We start from the raw sequence: 6148 nt of genomic DNA on the forward strand, positions 1-6148 counted from the left end.
ATATGGACGAGTGAAGAATTTTGCATGTACCTAGTAATAATTAAATTGGTCGTTAGCCATTTGATTTACTAGCCATAACTGTGTCTTAGTATCACTGTCGTAAAATTATTTTACAACCGTTTTGATGGTCGTTTTATATGCTATCTGCTCTAGTGTTTATAATATTTACGAATTTGCCGTTTGATTTGAAAATCAACTTTTGTTTTTATTGATTGGGCGTATTGATAATAATCTTGCGTGTTCTTGTTCTTTTTTTTTTTTTCGTAAATTTGCAAAACAACAGTGTGGGTGGCGTTTGCCGACAAAATTGCTTTTTTACAGTCCGCATGTGGGAGCGGTCCTAATGGGTTATTAATTTTCAGATTGGTCCGTGCAGTAAATTCAATTACATCAGTCGTAAAAAAAAAACAGTTTACAATACCGCAATAATATCATTATTCCAATAAATCTCAATCTAACGTATGTATCTAGACCATTTCGTCTACAAAGTAAATTCCGAAATTGCGTCCACATTTAACTTTGGTTGGATAGTCTTAAACAATAGATACAAATAATAATGGTTTAATAATGATTCATTCATAAAGTAATTTATTTTCGTGTTTGAAATTGTCATACACCTGTTATAATAAAATATGATAAAGTTTAGTGATTGTTTTTATTTATAGAACAAACAGAATAGCTCAGAACCCCAACGCCAAAACACGACACTGTAGTTGTCGGAAGCACTTTTCGGTAACAAAGTTACCTTCTTCAGGGACAGTTTACTTCAGTCTTCAGCTTTGCCCCACATAAGGTATCACCATGCACTTGTAAGTTGTTTGTGGATGACTTTCTAACTTGTAAGGGTAATAACAAGTCTGTCCCTTGCTGGAATGTTTTGACACATCAACCACATTCATCGCCTTTGAAGGTCCTATAAAAAATGAAAGATTTCTCTAGCTTTCCCCACATAGGGTATCACCATGCAGTTGTAAGTTGTCTGTGGATAACTTTCTAACTTGTAAGGGTAATAACGAGTCTTTTTCTTGCTGGACTGTTTTGGCATATCAACCACATTCGTCGCCTTTGATGGTCCTATAAAAAAATGAAAGATTTCTCTAGCTTTGCCCCACATAGGGTATCACCATGCAGTTGTAAGTTGTCTGCGGATAACTTTCTAACTTGTAAGGGTAATAAATAGTGTTTCCCTTGCTGGAATGTTTTGGCATACCAGCCAGGTTCGTTGCGTTCGTTGATCCCATAAAAAATGTGCTATTTCTCTAATGTTGTCCCACATATGGTCACGATATGACTGTATGTTATACCGTATCATTGGATCCGAAGCTTGCAGGGTAATAATGACTCTTATCTTCTGGTAAGTCAGGGACTCATCGCGTTCCATAAAGGGATAACGGATTCTCTAGGTTTTTGTAGCATAACGACGGATTATAGGGCTCCCTTAAATAATCTTCCAACGTGTAAGGGTGCCAATATCTCTCTTGTCGTTGGAAGGTCCAGACAAACCTGTTGGGTCCGCTGCATTCATGGATACCATCGAAAATAAACAATTTGTCTAGTTTTATGTCACGTATGGCGTCACGTTGTGGTTATGCGTTACGCAATAAGGAAAAGGATACAGTTTGCAGGTAACCAAGCAGTTTTAGACTGTCTGCTACCGTGTAAATGTGTGCATGTATGCGTGTCGACGGCGACTATACAAATCTTAAAATTAAATTTGGCTCTCAATTCTGTAAGTATATTTTTAGCTGTTTATTTCTGTCTGTGCTATAGGTGTACTCGGTCTACTACAATCGCTGTGTGCATACACAAGGGGGCACATACACACTGAAAACCGTCTGAACCTAACTCTTGTAACACGGTCCCTGATCGAACATTTACTGTACGCAGAAACACGGTGACTACGAGATCGAGTAACTTTGTCGGTTCTCTTTTCTATTTTTTTTTTTTTAAAGAATGACCCGTTCATATCCCGATGTTGTGCCGGTAATCTTGCCACTAGTAATCGCGGGGTAAGTTTGAGTGACGTTTTGTGTAACCGATGATGTGGTTTTAGATCGAAACGTCACCGCTAATAGATAGAGTTGTAACTTTACGTCACGATACCCGTCACAATAGCACCGGCTTCGAATCGGTGAGGTAAGATTGTTTTAAAAATGAATACTTTTTTTATGGTACAATTCAGTAATAGGTACTAGGTAATTGTTCTGGTACCTTTTACATTATTATATCTTATATTGTCTGTGTGTTTGTCAGTGTTTTAGTTAATCGTGGGGAAACATACCACAAAAAATTTTTGACGTATTCTAAGGATATTTACCCTGATTGGTACAGTCTTACCTTAAAATTTTGACATGTATATTGAAGTATTTGGGCAAATGTTTCCTTAAGTAACGTTTAAATTTAAAACGGGTTCAAGTAGCTATTTAATATTGTCTGTAAGCTTCCATAGCTTTCTTCCTTTTGTGTTTTTATTATGGGGTGCTTTTCGGTTTTCCCGAATTTATGAACTTTTTTCTCTACTTGCTTTGTTTCCATAAAGGCTAGGTAATATTTATACATGAATTCTTAAAAGAAGCTGTAGCTAATTTAATGAAAATTGCTTTTCAAATATATTACCTTTTACCCTCTGTTGTTAATATTAGTGGCTGACTTACTAATAATATATACCTAATATACATGGGATGTTGTATTATTATGGTTATAATTGTTGACACAACAAAATGTAAAATAAAAATTCAAGATTAATTTGAGATAGAAATTTCTTGTTTAATTTAAGACATTTGCGATCCAAATCTGCTATTTTTTACCCTAGTTATAGCTACTGAGGTAACAAGACAATGTCTATCTTCTCCATAAGTGCATTTGCAAGTAATTATAATCGTCATGGGCAATTTTGAATCGAGCGTACAGTAAATCAAAAAAATAAAAATTTATTAGGTCTAAAAAAGATTTTTTAGCATTGAAACATCTAAACAATTCTATCCGTAACATATTATGTTTGGCACTTTTTTAAGGAATTTAATAAAAGTTACACATTAAAAGAGAGACATACCTACTTAAAATTACTCAAAACCTATTTCTGTTAAACGTAATGTATCACTTATTGTTCAAATGTGTCACTTTAAAATCCTTGAAACATCAAAGCATTTTTTTCGATAAATATATAAAATATGAACGTAAGGACGTATGTTATGAGGTCAGAGCTAGAAAGGCGTCACAATTAAGCACTGTTCTCACAAATCTGTTTTGGAAAAGGAAATGTACTCAGGAAAATACTGAAATAAGATATGTTGATAGAAGATTAGCTTGATCAAAGATTTATATATCGCTAAAACACTTTTTATCATGTTGCGAGAACGAGAGAGCAAGTAAAACCCTAGGGACGAGAGAGAGAGTTATGGAGTACGAAGCTGGAAAAGAAAACATTTTTTTTCCGTGAGATAGCGGCGAGAAAAGTTTAAGAGAGGACTCGGGGGAATATTTTAAATTAATCCCTTCTCCGTGTTATCGAAAATGGGGGTAGTTAAAGGAAAAAATGAAATAAATAATATATAGAGGGTGTTATTTCTTGGGTTATTCCAAGACTGATTATTAAAATAAAACTAAATATTATATGTTAAATTTACTTAAAAACGTAGAGATGAGTAGGGTTTGCAGAAGAAGTGACTTATGATATACTGAAAACAGTTCAGAGAGAAGTGGATAGAAGTCAAGAGAGTGTATATTCCCGCACGTATAAGCATAAAAAAATAAAATAAGAATGAACTAACTACTGTAACTGTGTAGTCTTAAGTCAATAAAATCTTAATTGTAGGTGCTAGATATTATTGTAAATAAAACGTTTATAGATACCTAAAAATATTTAACCAGTTACATAGATTGATTGGGTTGTACATTATTTATAGTTTCGAAATAAAATTCCTTGGTGTTAATTCCTGGTAAAGTGGAAATGACTAATTTTTACGCCCTGGTACCCTTTGTACCAGTGCGTGCGGAAGTTTCAGGTGACTCAAAAGTTTCCTTGGTTGTTGCTTCTATATTTTTGGAAGTTAAGTAATAATAATCAAGTGCAATATGGACGAGTGAAGAATTTTGCATGTACCTAGTAATAATTAAATTGGTCGTTAGCCATTTGATTTACTAGCCATAACTGTGTCTTAGTATCACTGTCGTAAAATTATTTTACAACCGTTTTGATGGTCGTTTTATATGCTATCTGCTCTAGTGTTTATAATATTTACGAATTTGCCGTTTGATTTGAAAATCAACTTTTGTTTTTATTGATTGGGCGTATTGATAATAATCTTGCGTGTTCTTGTTCTTTTTTTTTTTTTCGTAAATTTGCAAAACAACAGTGTGGGTGGCGTTTGCCGACAAAATTGCTTTTTTACAGTCCGCATGTGGGAGCGGTCCTAATGGGTTATTAATTTTCAGATTGGTCCGTGCAGTAAATTCAATTACATCAGTCGTAAAAAAAAAACAGTTTACAATACCGCAATAATATCATTATTCCAATAAATCTCAATCTAACGTATGTATCTAGACCATTTCGTCTACAAAGTAAATTCCGAAATTGCGTCCACATTTAACTTTGGTTGGATAGTCTTAAACAATAGATACAAATAATAATGGTTTAATAATGATTCATTCATAAAGTAATTTATTTTCGTGTTTGAAATTGTCATACACCTGTTATAATAAAATATGATAAAGTTTAGTGATTGTTTTTATTTATAGAACAAACAGAATAGCTCAGAACCCCAACGCCAAAACACGACACTGTAGTTGTCGGAAGCACTTTTCGGTAACAAAGTTACCTTCTTCAGGGACAGTTTACTTCAGTCTTCAGCTTTGCCCCACATAAGGTATCACCATGCACTTGTAAGTTGTTTGTGGATGACTTTCTAACTTGTAAGGGTAATAACAAGTCTGTCCCTTGCTGGAATGTTTTGACACATCAACCACATTCATCGCCTTTGAAGGTCCTATAAAAAATGAAAGATTTCTCTAGCTTTCCCCACATAGGGTATCACCATGCAGTTGTAAGTTGTCTGTGGATAACTTTCTAACTTGTAAGGGTAATAACGAGTCTTTTTCTTGCTGGACTGTTTTGGCATATCAACCACATTCGTCGCCTTTGATGGTCCTATAAAAAAATGAAAGATTTCTCTAGCTTTGCCCCACATAGGGTATCACCATGCAGTTGTAAGTTGTCTGCGGATAACTTTCTAACTTGTAAGGGTAATAAATAGTGTTTCCCTTGCTGGAATGTTTTGGCATACCAGCCAGGTTCGTTGCGTTCGTTGATCCCATAAAAAATGTGCTATTTCTCTAATGTTGTCCCACATATGGTCACGATATGACTGTATGTTATACCGTATCATTGGATCCGAAGCTTGCAGGGTAATAATGACTCTTATCTTCTGGTAAGTCAGGGACTCATCGCGTTCCATAAAGGGATAACGGATTCTCTAGGTTTTTGTAGCATAACGACGGATTATAGGGCTCCCTTAAATAATCTTCCAACGTGTAAGGGTGCCAATATCTCTCTTGTCGTTGGAAGGTCCAGACAAACCTGTTGGGTCCGCTGCATTCATGGATACCATCGAAAATAAACAATTTGTCTAGTTTTATGTCACGTATGGCGTCACGTTGTGGTTATGCGTTACGCAATAAGGAAAAGGATACAGTTTGCAGGTAACCAAGCAGTTTTAGACTGTCTGCTACCGTGTAAATGTGTGCATGTATGCGTGTCGACGGCGACTATACAAATCTTAAAATTAAATTTGGCTCTCAATTCTGTAAGTATATTTTTAGCTGTTTATTTCTGTCTGTGCTATAGGTGTACTCGGTCTACTACAATCGCTGTGTGCATACACAAGGGGGCACATACACACTGAAAACCGTCTGAACCTAACTCTTGTAACACGGTCCCTGATCGAACATTTACTGTACGCAGAAACACGGTGACTACGAGATCGAGTAACTTTGTCGGTTCTCTTTTCTATTTTTTTTTTTTTAAAGAATGACCCGTTCATATCCCGATGTTGTGCCGGTAATCTTGCCACTAGTAATCGCGGGGTAAGTTTGAGTGACGTTTTGTGTAACCGATGATGTGGTTTTAGATCGAAACGTCACCGCTAATAGA

The sequence above is a fragment of the Agrilus planipennis genome, unplaced genomic scaffold (genome assembly GCF_000699045.2).
Source record: "Agrilus planipennis isolate EAB-ADULT unplaced genomic scaffold, Apla_2.0 scaffold69, whole genome shotgun sequence".
NCBI lineage: Eukaryota > Metazoa > Arthropoda > Insecta > Coleoptera > Buprestidae > Agrilus > Agrilus planipennis.